This window comes from Triturus cristatus, chromosome 7 (genome assembly GCF_964204655.1).
Source record: "Triturus cristatus chromosome 7, aTriCri1.1, whole genome shotgun sequence".
NCBI lineage: Eukaryota > Metazoa > Chordata > Amphibia > Caudata > Salamandridae > Triturus > Triturus cristatus.
The window spans coordinates 1,097,187,131-1,097,209,610 of NC_140590.1; the positions used below are offsets into that span (position 1 = coordinate 1,097,187,131).

Genomic DNA, 22,480 nt, shown 5'->3' on the forward strand with positions numbered 1-22,480 from the left:
AGGCCATGCAGCATGGGAATTTTTGAGACTGCAGCTCCTTATTTTCCTCCTTTACTACTACTAATGCTCAGTCAACTAAGTTGTAACTTGTGGATGATCTTTTTTCTGGACAGATGCAGTAATCCAGAAAAAATAAATTGTTATTGGTTTACTCCTGATACTTACACATAGACAGGAAGATAGAGATCCCCTGATGAAAGCCAAAATACCCATATGGGCAGAATGTTTTGTCTGAGAACATGCCCGCAATATAGGATGTTGAAATCATTGTTTTTTTCACTGAACATTCAAATGTTTGATTTTTAATCATAGTATGGGTGCACAGTAAAAGAAGCAGATATTTTGTCACAAAATGTGATAGTGTCTTTCTATGCTGATGAGATCACTCTATACCTATTCAACCCAAAACAAAACATCAGCCCAGACACCTAAGATTCCTCCCTATTTAAAGCACTATTGAGTATTACAATCAATTGGAATAAATGCATAATTCTCCATTAACACAGGTAACTCATCGACAAGAATACGATTTCCTTTTCTTTTGGAGTACAACCTCTATCAAATAATTGGTGCGTGGATCAACAAAGATGATCATGGATAACTGTAGGACAGCTATAACACACTTTAAAGAGTTGGTATGCCTTTGGATGAAACTCTTGCTGTCGATGTTAGGCAGAATTGCCTTTATTAAGATGGTCATCTTACTCCAAATACTACCTTTTAACAATGTTCCTGTAATATTAAATCAATAGATTTTTTAAAACACTCAAATCACATATGATCAACCTGGCCTGGGCAGGCAAGCACATTCATGTTCGATGGGACACTCTGACTTTATCTTTCAAACAGGGTGTACTGGCATTGCTGGATTTAATTACCATTACCATTACATTCCAGTACATTTAGCACTGAGGTGTGCATTGCTGTGTTGCCTCTGTCATTTTAGAAGCAAGCCCTACCTTGCAGGCTGCTTTTAAATTAAAATTATGCCCAATATCGGCTCTGGGATTAAATGTACTTCCAAAGTTTTAAACTACCTTATCTTATCATACAAGTCACTCCTAAGTTCTATAATAGGTGACCCAGGGGCTGGGTGCCAAGTAATAATAAGAAAGGCCAAGTTAAAAGGTTTTTTATATGCCCTGGTGAGGAAATGACTGCAAATTTTGTTTTTTCCCATTATAGTACATGAGCTCTATAGGCTAACTTTGTAAGATTTTCTTAAACTTTAATAAAGTCGAACTATTGACAGGAGTGAGTTAAAAATATATTTCAAAGCATGATAATGAAAGTATAAAGTCAATACATTGCCATGGTTATATTTAATATTACTTTCCCAAAAAATAAGTTATATTACTTGTTTTTCTGATGTGCCAGAATCCAGCCTTCTAGCAGCCTGTACTGAGTCACCAGCGTTCGACAGGCTGAGCAAAACTGGTCTGATGAGGTGTTAAATGGCCTACATTGAAACAAAGGGACAACTGGTGGGAGGAGATCTGTGGCTGCAGACCAAAAGGCGGTGAGAAGGACAGGCATCCAAACCGGACTTCAAAGAGAAGGACAGTAAATACAGAAACCAGGCTCACCTCTAATTCCTGTACTTCCAGGTGCACAGGAGCCCCAGTAATTGAATTAGCAGAGGGTCTGGAAGGGGCATGTTAAGGAAAGTTAGTAACAATGGTACGCAGGATTATCCAGAGCTGAACAACTAATTTTAGATTTTGGTAATCAGTGCTTAAAGAAACAGAAATATGGCACACTTTTAAGGAATTTGTCATACCTGAGGTTTTCACCCTGTATCGTAATGGTCAGGGTAGCCCAACTACTTGTCATACCAGAAGAATATGGGTGATCTGCCCAGTATCTCAGATCCCTGCCTGAAGAAACAAAAAGAAAAAGGACTGCCCGGCCGGACCCCTGGCCTACACTAAGATGACTACACTCTGAATGACTGCACCTGCTGCACAGTATGGGGCTACACCAATAGAAGGACTTTGCCTTGTATTAAAAGTTTAAGGAGTAGACACCCTGAAAGCAACAGACTAAAAGAGTTCCACCTGCATCATCTCCACCAAGAAGAAGCTAGCAGACCACCTTCAACTGGACTTTAAAGGATTTTACCAGGTGCATTGTGGGTGTCGTAGTCCTAATATCCCAAGGAGCAACTCAGAGTATCTGGAACCTTGGATTATTGATGTGGACACTTTGAACCCCCAAAAGGACCTTCTGGAAGAAGTTCAAGTAGTTTGAGATCATTTAGAGCTTTTTTTTCACAGAGCTCTATAACTTGACCGACCTGTCATTGAGAGCCAAGCTGGTGATGTAGAACTGTGACTAGTACTGAAATCCAGATTTGTTCCGCTGAAAATCCGGAGCTTTGTGCCATCAACAAGACCTCCAGAAGTTCACGAAAGTGTGCTGCTGGACTAAGCCGCTGTCGTCGACTCTAAACCAAGCCTGTTGAAGAGACCGGCTCGATGTTGAGAGAAAACGAACTAAAAAAGTGACTAAGTCCAAAGGTAAAATTTTACTGGCTCAAAACCCCATGTGCATCTAACTAGCTCTACATTGCAGTCAGCCTGAAACTTTGACTTATTCCCAGTCTGGTGCATCCAGATAGCTGTGGTTGGCACTTTTAACTTTTTGGCATTTTTTGGCTCTAGAAGGTACACTTTTATATTTAATCTCTGGTTCCCTACTTTTTTTTTTTTGTCATTTTGCCATCATTTTAATCATAAAAATATTTCCTATTTTTATAAATAGATGTCACATTTTTGTGAGTGTTGTGTCTTACCTATTTAATTTATTTGTGTTTCCAAATGCTTCACACACCTTTCTCCTAAGTTAAACCTGCCTGCTTTAAGGCAGCTACCAAGGGTTAAGCAGGGTAATAACTTATTGATACCTTGCCTTGCCCTTATTTTTTTACTGTGATGTTGATACTAGCTGGAGGTAGCCACCTGCACCTACCTCCAAAAGTTTCTTACCATGATAGCACACCCCAATCCATTGGGGGCCCAGCTGTCCAGGCCTTGCGCTGCAGTCAAGGAATGGAATGAGATCTGTAGATGGCTGTGTTGTCCCCTGAACAATACTTTTTTTTTTTTTTTAAACTTTATTTATGAAATTTGAGCGACCATACATCATAAGCAAGTTACTTCAATGGGTTCATATGGCAGTGGGAAGCAGTACAGAGGTGACAAGGAGCATCACAGCAAGCATCAATAACACAAGATATCAATAAATCAAGATCGCATTTGAAATCCATATTAACTGTGCAGTGCGTTTCAAATCAGACTCCCCCTGGTGAAGCCGCAATTCCACTCTCTCACGTCTCAGCACTGGGCAAATGGAAGACACTCTCCACGAGCCTAAGGGCCGCTGCACTTAACGGCCAGCCAGTCGCATCTGCACTGGAGCACACCATTCATCGCAGGCGTTACACATGTCATGAGGGATAGTCCCGTATGTGGCTATGGGATCGCCTCATCCCCCCCAGCAGTCTCCCCCTCCAGCAAGTAGCAAGTCAGTGGTGCCCAAATGTCAGTTGGCCTGGAAGCAGGTGGTAATAGTTCAGAGTACGTGTTAATTTGTTCCTGGCAATAAACAATATCCCGCATCCAATCCTTAAATTTGGGGGCCCTGCCTCTGCCCCACTTGCATGCAACTCGTCTTTTAGCAAGCAGGAAGGCTAATGCAATGAATTTGCGGTGCGCGGCTTGTATGGGCTCCACATACCCCAAGAGGGCGAGGACAGGGGAAGGCTCTATCTCCGAATTGATCATTTTGGATACCGCTGTAAAGATCTGACGCCAGTAACGTTGCACCGCCTCACACGCCCACGCCAAGTGGAGGAAGTCTGCCCCAGGAGCATGACACCGTTCGCACCTATCATCCTCCCGGAGTCGGTATTTGTGCAGCTTTACAGGAGTGTAATACAACCTGTGAATATATTTATAATGTATTATTCTGAATCTGCTACTATGAAATACGCTCCGTTTGTTGAAGGCAGAACTCCCACTGTTTGTCCGTCAGTGGGATCTGCAGTTCCCGATCCCACTTCTCCCGAGCAGCAAGAGGCGGCGCGTCCATCAGCGATCGCACCGACCCGTAGATCTTGGAGACCAACTTGGCAGGGGTCTCGTCCCGAAGGGCACGCTGTAACGGTGTCACCTCTGGCGGTTCCCGTGGGAAATCGGGCGTGAGTGCCTTAAGCCCCTGCCGGAGCCGAATATACAAAAACACCTCAAGGGGAGAAGGCTGGATGCCCCCATAGAGGTGTTCCATAGAGCGAAACGTGCCATCATGATATAAGTCTCCCCATGTCTTAACGTGGATAGCCTGGGCCAATTTCTGAAACCCTGCCTCCTGCAGCAGGGGCATGGCAGGGTGGTAGACAAGCGGCAAGAGCGGCGCGTATACCATATTCAGGCCCAGCTTAGCAGTTATTCGCTTCCAGGCCGTCACCGTACCTGCCACTGTCGTGGGCGGTGCATCTGCCCCCGCTACCGGAGCGTACAATGCGCCCTCTATGGGGATCGGATGCGCCAGCCAGTGTTCGGCCGCAAGCTGGGGCATGTATCGGGGCTGCCGTATCCAGAAATAGGCGTAGTGCGCCTGCGCCGCTTGAAAGTACAGCTCGAAGTCCGGGACGCCAAACCCGCCCTGCACAAATGGCCTAGTGAGGACCTCCCATTTGAGTCGAGGAGACTTCCCGCCCCAAACCAAGCGAATAAGCTCCGAGCGCAGGGTCCGGAAGAAGAAACTGCCCGGGTAAAAGGGGATGTTCAGGAAGAGATACAGCAACTGTGGCAGTATTACTATTTTAACCAGCGACACCCGACCCGCCATAGAAAGGGGGAGTGTAATCCATCGAGTTATGCAGTCTGAAATACGAGTCATCTTCGTGCCATAATTGGCCCTCAGCAGTTCCTCCCTGTTTTTCTCGATGTGTTTACCTAGATAGGTGAAATCCCCCTCGCACCAAGCTAGAGGGTACTCCAGCGTAAACCTGCTAGTAGATGACGTAAGCGGGAAAACCCGAGACTTGCTCCAATTGATCTGAATTCCCGAGAGCCTGCCAAACCTGATGAATTCCCTAAGAATCGGGTGAAGGTTATCACAGAGATCATGAATATACAGGGTAATGTCGTCCGCATACATAGAAATCAATATCTGTCTTTGGAAACACCGCATCGCCTTATCTTTATGATGCTGCCTGAGCCGCGCCGCAAGCGGCTCCATGGCGATAGCGAACAACAGGGGCGACAGGGGGCAACCCTGTCTAGTGCCCCTGGTGATATGAAACGCCTCCGACAGTTTCCCGTTCACCAGCACTCGGGCCCTGGGGGATACGTACAAGAGACTAATCCAAGAAATAAAGATGAGGGGAAACCCCATCAATTCCAGAACTTGAAATACATAATCCCACTCAAGCGAGTCGAAAGCTTTCGAGGCATCAAGGAAGACGGCAGCCATCGGGAGATCGTCATGTACGGCATTCAGAATCGAGAAAAAAGTACGCAGATTATGGGATGTGGCCCTTCCGGGCACGAACCCCGCCTGGTCAGGGAGGACCAGGTTAGGGAGGAGCAAGTTAATGCGGGTAGCTATCAGTTTAGCAAGTATTTTTACATCGCAATTGAGCAGTGAGAGGGGTCGGTATGAATCACATTGGTCAGCAGCTTTACCAGGCTTGAGGAGCGAAGTAATGAGGGCCATACGCATTGAAGGGGGGAGATGGCCCACCTCCAGTGCATCTTCATACACTTCGCGGAGGACCGGCGCCATAAAATCAATGTAAGTCTTATAGAATTCGATTGGGATCCCATCAAGGCCTGTGGCCTTGCCCGATTGCATGTGCATAATAGCCTCCCGCACCTCATCCAATTCAAAAGGGGAGCTTAAAAATGCCTGTTGTGTATCGCTAAGCCATCCCAAGGAGACATCCCCCAAATAGTCCTGCAGGTGCAGATCCCCAGCCCTGGTCGATGTATATAAGTGGTGATAATGCTCAACAAATGCGTTGAGAATGAGCGTGGTGTCTCTGTACACGGCACCGCTACTGCTTTCAATTCCCATTATAGTATTTGGCGGGCGCGTCAGTCGCATCGTTGCTGCCAGGGCTTTCCCTGGCCGTTCGCCTTCGCCATAGCGGCGAGCTATCCAGTGTTTGCCCCTAAATTTCACTTCCCGATCGGCTTCAGTCATATATTCCGCTATCTTTTCACGAATACGAGCGAGCGTGGCATCTTCAGGGTTGTCGGCCAGCGACACCTCAAGCGCCTCAAGTTCACTCTCCAGAGTACGCAGGCGGGCTAATATGGTTTTGAGAACGCCTGACCCCTTAGCGATGCACACTCCCCGTATGGTAACTTTAAAAGCGTCCCATATGGTTCCGACCTCAGTCACGGAATCTTTATTGCGCTCAAAGAACTCCAAACATTCCTCCCGTAATTCCTCCTGAAATACCGGATCTAGCAGCATCATGGGCTGCAGGCGCCAAGAAGTCACAGGGGGGCCCAGGTCCGCCGCTCGCAACGTGACACGGGTCGGCGAATGATCAGAGAACGTGCGTGGGAGATGGTGTGCATGTTCAAGCGCCGCATGAAAATGAGGGGAGATAAAAACATAGTCAAGCCGTGCCCATGATTTTGCTTGCGCCGTGAAGTGTGTACCTTCACGTGCGTCCGCATGTAGGTGCCGCCACGTGTCAATTAAGTTATGATTAGCCAATGCGTCCAACAGGTTCGCACGCGCCTTAGTGTAATGGTGCGGGCCGGGTGGGATCTATCCCTAGACGGGTCCAGTGAAGTGTTGAAGTCCCCCCCCCAAATAAGCTGTCTCGGGCCCACGCCCACAATTGCTGCATTGAGGTCTGTAAAGAAATGCGGATCATCTATGTTGGGGCCATAACAACAGACCAGGGTAACCGCCACATGTCCCAGCCTACCCCACATTAGACAGTACCGCCCCTGAGCATCACTTTTAGTGCCCTCCATACTGAAGGGCGTTCCCTTCTTTATCAATATCGCCACACCCCTAGAGTACGAAGAGTAGGAGGAGAAGGCAGCAAATGCAGCCCACCTGCCAGCAAAGGGGTGGCTGGCTTGCTCTCTGAAGTGGGTCTCTTGGAGAAAGGCAATATGTATAACATGGCGGTCTAGATAGGAGAGTATCTGTCTCCGCTTTCGCGGGTCTCCCAGACCCCTAACATTCCACGTCAGGATATTTAAGGCCGAATCTACTCGTGTCATGGGGACAGTAAAAGAATATGATAGTGCTGCGACAGGGGAGGGCCCCCCACGCAACCATAAATACACATGTTTAACCGCAGTGTCACCCCAGCATCAGAGCCGCGCCACCACCTGTGTCCCCTATGCCTGCAGTTACCTCCGCCAGACCCCACGTGAATAAATGTGGGAGGAGTCGGCGCCAAGAGGGGACCCCCCAGCATGCCACCCGCAGGAGCACCCATAATCTTCAAAAAAAACCTCACATTGATGTTGGTCGCGTACAATAGTGCAATAACATATTCAAACATTCCCATCCCCCCACCCCACATCTTGAACATTTCCAACAGAATTCCCGTAACCATCTGAAGAACATGGTCTACCGGCAACGTATCTAAGACAATCTCATACTGCACCGGAAAGCGCATCTCCCCGCCCCACCCAGTGTCAGCTGCCTTGCATAGCCACCATTCCCAAGCAGTTTGATCTAAAGGTTGGGCCAGGGTCGTCACACACAATCGTTCTGTCCCAGTCGTCCAGCAGCTATCTACAAGAAATTCCTCAGTATTCCGAGCATGCCAACTCCTACCACATTCCCCAGGCGCGGGCATAGCAGGGCGGCCCGGGCTAGTAAGCTCCAGGGCCCTCGCTCCAATCCCCCCCCCTTCACCCCCCGAATGTAGGACAGATAGCCCCGTACACCCCATGCTCCATGACCCATCAATGAGCGTCCCTACCTGATCGTTGCCGCAGGCCATAGTCACAAACAATGTGTGCAGCAGGGGTCTCCGCCAGCGCCAATCCCTCCGCCCGGGCAAAGTTGCTCCGGTAGAATCGAGGGCAGCGGGAGAGACCAGGGCCGTCACGCGCATCCCTACCCCACCCCCAACCCACTGAAGCAACCCCAACTTGCCAGAATCCCCTCCCCTCCCCCCACCCATAATTCCCCGCCGAAAGCTCAACAGGAGCAACACAGTCAGTGTTAGCAATGGGGTACACCCCATGGGGTCCGTCCAGAGTGCGCCCATATCCACCCCCAGCGGCCCGTCCCCTCTCACAACAGGGGAAGGCACGGGGAGGTGGCGCCTGGAATACGTTACCAACCGCTGTCCCACATCCGACCAAAGAAGTTCCAAACAGTCACAGCGTCTTCATGCTTGCATGTCCCTTGGGCTCGCATCTGTATTAAGCATATGACAATAGTTCCTGAGTTCGCAGATCCATCTAGCACAAAAACACACCCTCATAGCTAGTGTTCATCTTCACGATCTTCCTCGCCACCAGCAGACCTCTCTGTACGCCCATTCTTCAGAGCCTTAAGAAATTCCTCTACCTGCTGCGGGTTTGTAAAGAAGTGCTGCCGTTCTTGGTGGGTAATTCTCAATTTAGCCGGGTAGAGTAGTGCATAATCAATTTGTTGGGCCCTCAGTTTCTTTTTAACATCGAGAAATTTACGCCGCTGTTCTTGCACGATAGGCGTGAAGTCTGGGTAAACGGTAAAGTTGACCCCATCACACGAAAGTGTCTGAGCCGTGCGAGCCGCTCGCAACGCCGTGTCCCGGTCTCTATAGTTTAGTAGCCGTGCAATGATGGGTCTAGGAGGAGCTCCCGGTTTCGGCCGCGGCCCAAGAGAGCGGTGTGCCCTCTCAACGATAAATTGCTTAGAAAAGGCGTCGGAACCAACGGCGGCCAGGAGGATCTTTTCCACGTAGTCTTCCATGCGCCCTGTATTGGTGGATTCTGGAATCCCTACCACGCGGATGTTATTGCGGCGGCTACGGGCTTCCAACTCCTCATTCTTTGCAGCTATAAGTCTCAAGACATTATCCATTCTGGAAAGCTGCGTGGTGTGGGTGGCTGTGGTATCGTCGTTATCGGATATCCTCCGCTCAGTTTCCGCAATCCTCTCTTCATGGATATCTATTTTCTGCGCGATGGCGTCCATTCTGGACGATAGCCGGTCCACTTTGTCCACAATTGTAGCAAAACCTTGCTTCATCTCTTGCATTAGGTGTTGTAGGTCTGTGGCCGGGGAGGAGGAACTCGCCTCGGGCGCGGGCGAGCTCTGGGCGCCTCCCGGGTCCTGCGCACCTCGCACCCCTTTCTTGGTCGCCGGGGGGTCAAACGTGAGCTTAGGCTGCCGGCTGTCCTGCTTGCCCATCGTGGGTGCTGAACCAGGTCTCAGTATGCTGGCTTCTGTTATCCTCAAGGGCACAGGCGGGCCCAGAAGTCCCGGACCGCACACAGCGCGACCTCAGTGGTGAGTACCAGGTCACCGGCGGGTCCGAACCAGCCTCCCCCGATCAGGGAGCAAAAGGCAGGTAAGAGGCGTCCACCACCACAGCCCCCAGAGGAAGAACCGGCCGCCGGGACCCCAATATCCAACGATGCCGTGCCAGGCAAATGGAGCGAAATGCCCCGCAGGTCGCAGGGTGCAGGGTCGCAGCGTCCGTAGCGTGTCGCCTCCCTCGAACCTCTAAACAGCAGGCCGGCACACGGGAGAGAGGCCAGCCAGGCACCGGCACATAAGAGATGAGCCCAGCACTCGTCGAGTCCCAGCAGATGGCCACGAGGCGGTGAGTCTCCGAGTCTCCCTCACCGGCCCAGGCACCTCACAGCCGCCCACCCCGGCGGGTGGGCGCAGTCTCGGACACCTTCTCGTCCTCCTCTGGCAGCAGGGGGAGGGGGGGGAGCGCCCCACCCACACGGGTTCACAGCGCTGGCCTTCGCGTGAGCGGGTCGGCCAGACCAGGGCAGGGTACACCGCCGTCCACCCTGCCCGCTACCCGTCGAGCAGGTCGTATCTCGTCGTCATTGCTCCAGAGCCCCCACCGCACCGTTTTAGATATGCTTCTCCCTCGGATGGCGCCGTTCCGCACAGGGCCCCGGGTGCACAGATAATGCTCACGCAGCAACGTGATTCATAGCAGGGGGGTAGTGTCCGGCTGTGCCTCCCCCTCTCTCAGCGACCTCTCCGCCATCCGCACAGTCGTCAAGGTGCCGCCAACGCGGGTCCCCAGCACGGCCCACTTGCCTCGTGGTGAGCCTCGGACTTGCGTGGATCACACGCCGGGCGGCTCGCTCCGCCCCACGTCTGCTGAGCTCCCCTTCCGGCTACCGCCGCCGCTAACTCCGCCGCAGCTGGACGCACAGGGCTCCAACTTTCACCAAAGCAGCAGCAAAACACCTTCAACAGCCACGGGTAGTTTCGGTCGCGGGAGCAGCGGTTTAGACAGGATAAATTACGGATTTGAGTTCCAGGCTGCAGGAGCCTCACAGCAGTGCGGCCATTCTGCGTGCGCGCTCTCTAGCGCCCCCCGTCCCCTGAACAATACTTGCATCAATTCCATTTAATACTGCTGACTAAAGGTAATGTTATCTTGCAGGGGTTGACTAAATGGGGGATACACTTACTGAGGAAGCTACTCCCTACCAGCTAATTTTAGGTTGCCCAACAGCTGATTGTTCCCTCATGGGCATATTCACCTACTTTGCCTTCGGGCATTGAGCAGGGAGCACTACCCTCTGTTTCCTGAGGAAGTGATGAAGTAAAAATATTAGCCATGTTCTTAAAAGGACAGTCGGATAGACAACTGGTAACAAATCTATACTCCTCCATACAGGCCGAGGCCTCAACACTAAGGCCTAGTATCAATGTGCTTTGGGATGTCGACCTGGGATATATAATTATGGATAAAGAGTGGTCTTACTGTTGTAGCTAAATTGAGGACCTATCGGTATTTTTTCACCAGACAAACAATATTGTCCTCAACCTTTTTTCTCACAAATTAAACCCCACGTCTGGTGTGTAAGATGTAACATGCTAGAAGTGGGCTTCCTGCTCCTGTTCTGAGCATGCCCACTGATCGCTAGGTACTGGGGCAAAGTAATTCATGTTTTAGGGGCTATACTAAGGGTACTCCATTCACTGTGTGATGGTTCACATCGATGGCACTACTGTTGGCAAAGAGGCGTGTGTCATTTGTGATTGATAGGAATCGCAAACCTACTGTGAGGACCTTGTTCTATGATATGATATACTACAAGGACCAACTGGAACTCTACTATTCCACTATTATCTCAGATGTGTGGTCTAAGAACATATTGGGCCCATTGAAAGCATACTTATTAACTCATTATATCAATGGCAACCTTTGAACATGACAACCCTTGACTCTTCAGGGATCGTGGAAACAGTTCAGTACTTTTTGCTCAGTCAATTGTGCTCACTTAGCGGTAAATTGCGATGGACGAAGGACCGCCACCGCCAGCCATGCGGTGGCGTTCCTTCCATACGCCCACCGTGAGTTTCCCCAGCCAAATTAGGATGGCGCGGGAAATCTCACAGCGACCTTGGCTGTCGCAAAGACCGTCCACCACGGAACCACCACAGGCAATCCTAGCAGTCACCGTCCGCCAAATTTCGATGATGGCTGGAGACAGACTTTCCATGACAGTGGAACCGCCATGGAAAGGCTGGTGGGTATTGGGTTTGGTGGCCTGTTGCAGGCCCCCCTTGTTTTGGGGGAGGCAAGGGTCCACTTGGGGGGTACCCATGGCACCCACCTACATTTCACAGCACTAGGTGGTGAGTAGTGCTGAGATATGCACAACATTGCATTTTAGCATTGCGGCGGGTGCTGCTGTCAGCATCAACCGCCTTAATGTTAATATGCAGGATCTAACCGCCACGGTGGCAGTCGCATCCTGATCCAGTGTGCGGGACCCCCGCATGCATGGTAGATGGTCCCAGTTTACACCAGGATGGCGGACGGACTCCAGTCTGTCTGCCATCCTAATGAGCCCCTTAGTCTCAGAGTAAACGTTGGGGACATTTTTAATTAAGCATTTATTGAACCTGCACCATTCTATTATAAAACATATATGATGCAACAATCAGTAGAAAGAAGCAAACGTAAGACATTACAAGTACCAAAAAAGTGAAAAGCGGATACATTTCCCCCCTGGTGCTAAAGCCATGAATATATGCTGGCATTTATAAAAACAGTAATCTCTTTGTACTCCTGCGATGCAGACCCTACCATAGAGTACCTAGCATATGGATGGGTGGGAAGCCAAGTATCCCCTAGAAAAGAGCCAACCCAGAGAATGAAGGACCCTATCTTGGTCAGGAGTTGGACACCCCGCAAGGGATGTCAAACCACTGCGTGTTGAAGCTTCATCATGCAGGGACCTCCATGTTAGTGTCAGCGTAGGAGTGTCTCCTCTCTCTACCTAGTGAAGGTGCTGTTTATAGTAAAAATGTAGCCTTGGGGGTTCAACTACAATTGATATGTCACGAGAACGATTATGTAGATAAGCCTAAATGAAAAATTGTAAATGTGCAAAGTAGCCCTGTCACCCGAGGATGAAGATAATGATGACTTTTGTACAGAGTATGGTAATCCTTTTATGTCTGTCATGTACAGGGGATTTAAGATATGATGGTAAGAATCCTCTTGCATAATAAATTAGGATAGTTTCAAGGAAAGCAATTGATATTTATTCAGCACATAACTGGGTGATGGGTCATTGCTAGAACTGTTATGCAGAGCAAGTTAGGACAAATGTAGGTATAAGGTCACTTTGCTACTTAGGCCTAGGTTAGGAAACATATCAATCTGACCCAGACGGATGACCAGATAGTTAGGCACAGATCTCCTTGCCAGACACTCTAGGCACTGGGATATCAAGTTGGCCTATTTTGTACAGCTAGGCAGAAAGGTTTGATGCAAGGCAGTGTCGCTATAAGGTGAGAGCATGCCCAGCTCAAAACAGCCTGGATTTAGAGCAGGAGTTTCAGATTCCCATATTGCCAGCTTTTCTCTCTCCAGCTCTGGTCTTGAGCAGCACTCTCTCACCTCCGGTATTCAGTCAAAATATTGAGTTGGAAATGTCGATTTACACTAATACAGAGTTTTAAATATTGTGTCTCAGAAATATCGACAGCAAAAATATTGTGCTCAAGAAAATCAACTTTAAGGTAAGAAATATTAATTTAAAAAAACTATAGAAGTCATTGAAATTGTTTCCAAATATATAGTTGTTTAACATTTATTTTTTCATTAGTATATATTTTATATGAATGTGATGTATGTTTTGTAGAGGTATTGCTTATGTTTTTTAATATATGTGTTACATTTCTAGTAGTTATAAATTTTACCTTAATTACAATTTGTGTTTTTTAGTTCTGTAGTGGGTTGTGGTTTATAGGGGAATAGGGTGGGAAGTAATTTAAATATAATAAATTAATGAATATATTTACTGATTTTTTTAATTGAGAATTTATAATGTTAATTGTGTTTTTAGTTTTTTTCTGGTAAGTTTTAGGTGGGCGTTGTGGGGTTTATAGGGGTAAAGGGTGGGAAGTAATTTATTTTTAATTAATTAAAAATGAGTTGTTAATTAATATTAAATATTTAATTGACACATAATTATGGTAATTGTGTAATTAATTTTAGGTGTGGGTTGTGTGGTTTTTAGGGCTAAAAGGTAGAAAGTAATGTATTTTTAATTAATGATTAGTTGATATTTAATATAAATTAATTAATTGATAATTAGAGTAATTGTTTAATTATTTTTTTGGTGTGGGTTTGTGTTTATTGGGATGAAGGGAGGAGAGTAAATTAATTTTATTTATTTTATCATTAATTATTAAATACTATTAGTTATTTAATTGAAAAAAAATTTTAATTGTGTAATTGATTTATTTTCAGTTTAATTTTAGGTGTGGGTTGTGGGGATTATAGGTGCAAAAGGTGAGAAGTTAATTACAATTTATGTGTTTTAATTTGTTTTTAATTATTAAAATTTTTTAATTGATTGTTAATTATGCAAATACATTTTTTCGATGTGGGCTGTGGGTATTGTAGTGTTTTAGGGTTCGAAGTAAATAGACAAAATGTATGTAATAATTCATATTGTTCTTAATAAATAATTTCTAAATAGAAATATATTATTTGTTCAAAAACAATTTTTTTATTTTATTTAATATAATATTTGTAGGTATTTATGATACGTATTTAACATTATGTTATGCTTTTATTTTAATATTTTTTTTAATATTAAATAGAGTTTTATTTTTAACATATTTATATTTTTGCATTTACTTTTTATAAAATATATTTTTATTTTGTTGATATTTTGTTTGTTTTTAATTGTGAACTGACTGGAGTGAGAATAGTAACTTTTACCTCTCCGCTATCCAACACTTTCCCTGTTTATGCACTCATTGGAGTGGGGATAGTAGTCTTTACCCCTCTGCTATCCTACACTTTCCCTACTGTTGCACTCACTGAAGTGTGAATAATACATTTTATCCCTCTACTATCGAACACTTGCCCTACTGTTGCACTCACTGGAGTTAGAAAAGTAATTTTTACACCTTCACTATTCAACCCTTTCCCTACAGTTACACTTATTGGAGTGGAAATAGTAATTTTTACCCCTCCACAACTAAACACTTTCCCTACTAATTTACTGACTGGAGTGAGAATAGTAAATTGTATAATAATAATAATAATAATAATAATAATACAGAGTTTTATAGAGCGCGAACAGCTACCTCACAAGCAGGTGTCCCGGTGCTAAACGCAGGCAGAGAAACATATACCGAAATTCAAGTCAATTAGCGAGGTTGGGTGAAGAGCCAGGTTTTCAACATTGTTTTAAAACGAGATTCAGTGGGGGCCTGTTGGAGCTCAGGGGGAGTGAGCTCCAAAGCATCGCTACATTGGCCGAAAACGTTCTACCACCCAGACGAGCCTTTTTTATTCGAGGGACTGCTAGCTGGATCCGGCAGTTGGAGCGAAGAGAGCGAGACTGCGTGTATCTTGGCAGCCGATCCCTCAAATATATTGGACACGAGCCAAACAAGGATCTGAAGGCTAGCGTAAGTGCCTTGAATTTGATCCTGTGGGCTACTGGTAACCAATGAAGTGATCGAAGATGCGGAGAGACAGAGGTGCCGATCACGATCCGGCAAAAACCGGGTACGAACCGTCGGACGGAGCATATTCTCCGTCCGACGCGTACCCGGTCGTCAAAATATACAAACATGGAATTACGATTCGCACGGGTACACCATTACCGTACGAATCGTAAAAAAGACCGACCGAACAAAAAACACCTACCAATGCGATCCGGGAAAGCGCCGACCTGACGTCGGGACGCACGCAGCCAGCCATTCACGACCCAGGAATCACGATTCGCACCGACGTCACCCCGCACGGTGAATATTTTGCGGCAGCCAAAAACTGCCGGGAAATCAGGACGACGCGAACAAGGACCACCAGTACGCGACGGACAGACGGCGACGCGAACAAGGAGGACCAGTACGTGACGGACACACAGGACGACGCCACCAAGGAGGACCCGTACGCGACAGGACGACGGGTTCAAGGAGGACCCGTACGCGACAGGACGACGCGAGCAAGGAGTACCAGTACGCGACGGACAGACATGGACCCGAACCTACGAGTCATCCCTGCCCTCATAGCAGTACACCTCCTCTACAGGTTACGACGCAGACGCCGCAGAAGGTCAGAATAACTAAGGGAGGGGGGAAAGTGGGGTGGGGTGGGGGTGGCACGACCAGGGCAGGCCACAAAACAACCACATGAGTGACACACTACACATGGCCTGGACATACCTGACACCCATGCCCTGGTCACCACGAGGGGGTGGGGGCGTGTCCTGATAATCCAGCGACCGCCACAACGGAAGTCCGTCACCACGCGAACCGGCAACACAACCAGACAGGTACGTCCCGTACCCACGCCTGAAGAGCGTGGGTACGAGTCGGACCACGCCCACACACGTCACCCCAACAATGGCGGGACGGATCGCACCCACGTGGCAAAGGCCTGGGTACGGGCCGCACAAACATCACATAGCGTGGGGACGGATATGTACGGACCCTACCCCCACCCCGTATGCAAGGAGCGTACCCCCCAGCCCAACAGTGCAAGTACGACCCGTACCCCCACCCGCGGACGTACGGAGCGTACCCCCAGCCCAACAGTGTAAGTACGACCCGTACCCCCACCCGCGGACGTACGGAGCGTACCCCCAGCCCAACAGTGTAAGTACGACCCGTACCCCCACCCGCGGACGCACGGAGCGTACCCCCAGCCCAACAGTGTAAGTACGACCCGTACCCCCACCCGCAGACGTACGGAGCGTACCCCCAGCCCAACAGTGTAAGTACGACCCGTACCCCCACCCGCGGACGCACGGAGCGTACCCCCAGCCCAACAGTGTAAGTACGACCCGTACCCCCACCCGCGGATGTACGGAGCGTACCCCCAGCCCAACAGTGTAAGTACGACCCGTACCCCCACCCGCGAATGCAAGGAGCGTACCCCCCTGCCCAACAGTGTAAGTACGATCCGTACCCCCACCCGCGTATGCATGGAGCGTACCCCCCATGCCAACAGTGTAAGTACGACTCGAACCCCCACCCACGAATGCAAGGAGCGTACCCCCCTGCCCAACAGTGTAAGTACGACCCGTACCCACACCCGCGGACGTACGGAGCATACCCCCAGCCCAACAGTGTAAGTACGACCCGTACCCCCACCCGCGGACGTACGGAGCGTACCCCCAGCCCAACAGTGTAAGTACGACCCGTACCCCCACCCGCGAATGCAAGGAGCGTACCCCCCTGCCCAACAGTGTAAGTACGACCCGTACCCCCACCCGCGTATGCATGGAGCGTACCCCCCATGCCAACAGTGTAAGTACGACTCGAACCCCCACCCACGAATGCAAGGAGCGTACCCCCCTGCCCAACAGTGTAAGTACGACCCGTACCCACACCCGCGGACGTACGGAGCGTACCCCCACCAAACCAGTGTCAGTAGACACGTACCCTCACCTCTAATGCAGTGTGCGTAACCCCACCGTGTATGTGCCAAGCGCACATATCCAGAAATCGGAGGTGTGTGTGCAGAGTCCACCCAGCAGTGCCCTGAGACAGGAGTGGTGGGTGTGGAGTCCTCCCAGCAGTGCCCTGAGACAGGAGGGGTGGGTGCCCATCACTCCCAGCAGTGCCCAGAGACAGGAGGGGTGGGTGCAGAGTCCTCCCAGCAGTGTCCAGACCCAGGAGGGGTGGGTGGTGAGTCCTCCCAGCAGTGCCCAGAGACAGGAGGGGTGTGTGCAGAGTCCTCCCAGCAGTGTCCAGACCCAGGAGGGGTGGGTGCAGAGTCCTCCCAGCAGTGCCCAGAGACAGGAGGGGTGTGTGCAGAGTCCTCCCAGCAGTGTCCAGACCCAGGAGGGGTGTGTGCAGAGTCCTCCCAGCAGTGTCCACACCCAGGAGGGGTGTAACACATGTGTGTGATGCCACAATTACCCACATCCATACTGCCTACAAGGGAACATGTCCCCATGAACTCATGTCAACTGACTCCACACACAAGTACAGTGATCACCAAGGATGCCACGATTGTTGCAGGTGGAGACATGGCCATGCATGCATGGCCAAAGTAGAAGGGCTCCGTCACACACACAGCTCATGTACACACAGCTCTGCGCTAAACATTGGGAACACCCTGCAGGGAAGAAACTGGGTACACAGAGGAAGGAATACACCCTGGGACAATTGAACCATGCAGTAACTGCTGACATGACCTAAGGAAGTTAGCCAACACCTTGTGATGGCACACAGATCCTAGGGTGGCCCCAAAGAGCAGAACACTACTACAAATCCCACACACCCAAAGCCTTAAACAACACCCAAAACAATGTAGCAGCCCCACCAACACCAATACCACCATAGCAGGAGTGTGATAATGAAAAAAAAAATAAGCTTTAATCAGCATGAGCACAATGTCCGTGGATCAACGGCAGTTCAAAGTCAACAAAGGCCATAGGGCAGTCAATTATTCCCAGCTGCATGGGGGACACAGTGGGATGTGTGTCCCCTACCTTGCCTGCACAGTCAAATGCTATCGTCTTCCATACTGGTGAGGGCATCAGGGGGGGGGGAAGCAACAGGCACCGCAGGGACATCAGGGCAAAGGGGCGGCGTTGTGGGTGCAGGGATGGAGGACTCAACCACAGGGGGTGTGTCATGGCCAAAGGCGGAGGCCAGGATGGCACTACACACCTTAGCAAGGTCCTCCAGGGAGTCCCCTGCACCCGAAGTGACCTCAGGCCCCAAGGAGGGGGGGGGTTCAGAGGGATGGGTTGCAGCGCCACCGGGGGAGGGTGGAGACAGGGGGGGAGACTCAACCACCCTGACCGAGGACTTCCTTGACCGCTTGCGTGGTGGCGTAACTGTGGGGCTCAGGGACAGAGCGGCCATGAAGGAGTCCTTGGGGAGATGTGGCCAGGAGAGCTGAGGGGAGGGGATTTGGAGGGAGTGGATTGTGTGGAATGCGGACTCCCACTCTGGCTGCGTGTCACACGTTTGCCCCCCGACCCAGTGGGTGTGCCTATCTCACCCTGTGTGTGCGTGTCAGGAGGAGTGCGGTGGACCTTCCCTGCTGGTGTGGTGCCTGTGTCTGTTGTGGTGGGTGCATGCCGACGTCTGGGTGTACGTGGGACAGGCATGGAAGTGGGAAGTGTGGATGGGGCAGGGGTAGGTGGGGGGAGGTCGCGCTGCAGGAGACCCACTGCTGCAGTCAGTGTGGAGTCTAGGGACCTCAGCAAGTTGCGTTGGTCAGCCTGCAAAGAATGAATGCCCTCCAAGAATGCCTCGATGTTGGTGAGGGTTTTCCCGTGGGAATGGAGGACATTCAGGATCGCAGCCTGACCAACCTGCATTTGCCGCTGGATGTCCATAGACTCAGCATTGGCGGCAGCAGTGGAGACAGGGGCAGGGGGTGCGGTGCCTGGCAGGAAGGAGACATGCGGTGACCGGGCACGCTGGGAAGGGACACGAGCAAGTGGGAGGCGGTTGGTGGGAACTGAGGGGGCGGTGGCAGGTGTTGTTCCACTGTCAGCTGCTGGTGCAGCCTCCGCCAACCCTGAGACATCCTCCTCGGACCTGTCAGCTTCGTAGTCTGATGTGCCAGTCGACAGGTCCTCGGCCACACTATCCTCCGCCTCTGTCCCACTCGATGTGCCAGCCCCGATGTCACGGCTGCCACTGGTGCTCGGTCCCTCCGCCTGGTCCGTGTCCATGTCTCCCTCTGTGTCCCCCGACGATGCTGTGGGCAGGGTGGAGAGACAGAAATTAATCAGACACCTGTACACATCTGTCACATGAGTCCAATCTACATAGTCAACATTGCATAGCCTGAAGAGGCAGATCCCTAACATCTGCAAAACAAGGTACCGATGTAGGGCATGAAACACAGTTGGTTGAGCCACCATGCCACTGAAATACCATGGAGAGCATGAGACAATAGCTGATGACAGGAAACGGAGTCTGACATAGCACCCAGGCCCTGGGGACAATCCTGCACTGCCTCTGCACCACACAGCGTTTGTGAAAATACCTATGACCAGGGACAATATCCATGAACTTGAGACACATGCTGCATAGGTAATGCTGCAAACATGCCCAACATAACTCGGTCACTGCACCTTGCGTGTGTGTCCAGTAACATCACACACTGTCCAGACCCAGCAATTAGGAATCAGGATTTGACACATAGGCATTGCCCGCCCCAAGCAACCCCCACACGATGCTAATTGCTGAGACACAGGTGGCACCAACATCTCATAGTCTGGGTGATAAACACAGTGGCAGGCAAAAGGCAAGATTGGACGCAAAACAGCAAAGGTGCGCCTGTACAAATAATGAGGTACCAGTGCCCATCCTCAGATGAGTATAACAAGACACACAGGCACTGGCAACTGTGAGTATGAAGAGGGACAATCAGGTCAGGCTGCACAGTGGACACCTGTACATAATAGCACGTCTATATACATGGTGACAGGGGACAATGGCACAGAGCACAACCTACGCTGTAGACAGTGAGAGTGTCCACGTTGATGATGACACAAACAACACTGAGGATAAGGTGCCCCAGGGGACAGTATTGGGCACGCAACTACATGCTACTGAATGGGAATGACTGCTACACACGTCACCATCCCTGCACTATGCGTAGCGCACACTCATGCACATCATGTCACAGGCCACAACATAGGACATGCGCGCTGTAAGGCATGACACATGAGAGACCAACTCCCATGTCTGGAGCCAGCATCAGTGCCAACTGACATGGAACCCACATGCAGTGAACTTGACAGTTCACAGGCAAGGTCCCACAACCTGTTACCCACCACCACCACCCATGATGCTACAGTCATTGTTCTCGTGGACAAAGCGCCAGCCTACATTACCTTGTGAAGGAGTGATTACACACAGACCAGGGAACACATTGCAAGGAGGGGAAGGGTGGCAGGGGCGCAGCGCTACACTTGGGCAAACTGGATGGGCACAGCACCCTTAAACCCTGCCAGTGAATTAATGCCACTGTGCCCTTACAAATGCCGGTGACACACAACAAACGCACATGTACCTACCCCCTTCCGCCTGCTGCATCGCCTGTAAGCGCCTCTCCAGGTCTGGAAAGACCACCGGCAGCACACGCCTGTGGAGGTGGGTCAGACGGCGGCGGCCGCGGTTCTTGTGGCTCTCAGGTGAGTCCCCCAGCAGGAGCCGTGCAATCCTCCGCGTCCAGCACCGGATATCCTGCCAGCGTTTCCTCACCTGGGACAGGCTCCGCCTCCGACCATCCACACGCCTCACGGCACTGACGGCGGTCAGCCAGATCTGCTCCTTGGCAGAGGCGCCTACCTGTGAGGAAGTACAAGTGACACCACATCAATACACCAGCCACATGTCACAGAGAGACATATGTGAACATAATAGCTGGTTACTACATGGCATGTAATGCAGCCAACGCATTGCACCTCTGTCATAGGGACATCATCCTCTGGTGAGGGAAAAGGCAGTACGTGCCATAGTGGGTACTCAGGTGGAATGATGGCAATGTCACAATCAATGATCAAGGCTCACACTGTGCATCACACCCACACCTCCTGTCTCAGGGCACTGCTGGGAGGACTCTGCACACACACCTCCTGTCTCAGGGCACTGCTGGGAGGACTCTGCACACACCCCTCCTGTCTCAGGGCACTGCTGGGAGACATCAGGCACCCCCCCCCTGGTACCCCCCCGACAGTACATGGCATGTGTGTCACACCGGGTCACAATGCCTGAAGACACAGTCACAACATAGGGACAGTCTGTGGCAGTGGCCTATGCACTCACCTGATACCCTGGTCGCCCATACAGCATGGGGTACTGTGGGAGGATCACATCCAGCAGAGCCATGTTCTCCTCCAGGGTGAATGGCTGTGTCCTCTCCACAGCCCTTGACATGGTTCCAGGGAATCAGTAGCAGCAGCTTGGTCGACAAATGCAAAGATGTGCAGGCAAGTAATCCCTCATGGGACCTGGCTGCCTTATATGTGGCCTTCTGCCCAGTCTCATGCACAGGAGTACAGAGTGATTGGTCACTCACATTTGCATCCTATGTTTCCACCAATCCCTTCAAACCTAGCAGTCTGTGGGTTCTCTATCGGTTTCATTCTCCTGCATGATGTCAGCCCCACAAACACATTGCAACAAAGTAGAAGAATTCCAACTGACTTCTGCTGTGCACCTTCCAGAACAAAATCGAAATTTGAACCTGGTCGCCATGACAACCAGCATGCATGTAGGCCTTAATACTTGTCCCCTATGTAATTAGGAGAATCACACACAGGTACGGTGCGTTTCCGGGCCCTAGGGCACCCCAAATGCATGGCAACGGCCTGTACATGCATGCCTACGTTCAAAATCACTATGGGTCTGCACGCGTATGCGTACACGTAGTGGTACGGACCGTACACACGCATGTACGCTCACTATCACTATGGGTCTGCACGCGTATGCGTACACGTAGTGGTACGGACCGTACAAATGCCTGTACGCTCACTATCACTATGGTTCTGCACGCGTATGCGTACTCGTTGTGGTACGGACCGTACAAATGCCTGTACGCTCACTATCACTATGGGTCTGTGTACCCGTAGTGATAGTGAGCGTACATGCGAGTGTACGGTCCGTACCACTACGTGTACGCATACGCGTGCAGAACCATAGTGACAGTGAGCGTAGATGCGAGTGTACGGTCCGTACCACTACGTGTACGCATACGCGTGCAGAACCATAGTGATAGTGAGCGTACAGGCATTTGTACGGTCCGTACCACAACGAGTACGCATACGCGTGCAGACCCATAGTG

At 50.3% G+C, this 22,480-nt stretch overlaps 1 pseudogene; it reads left to right on the top strand.

The window, feature by feature from the left end:
- The first annotated feature begins 9,166 nt into the window (after positions 1-9,166).
- The window catches only part of LOC146811152 (homeobox protein Hox-D13 pseudogene), a 48,669-nt pseudogene continuing 35,355 nt past the window's right edge, over positions 9,167-22,480 (top strand).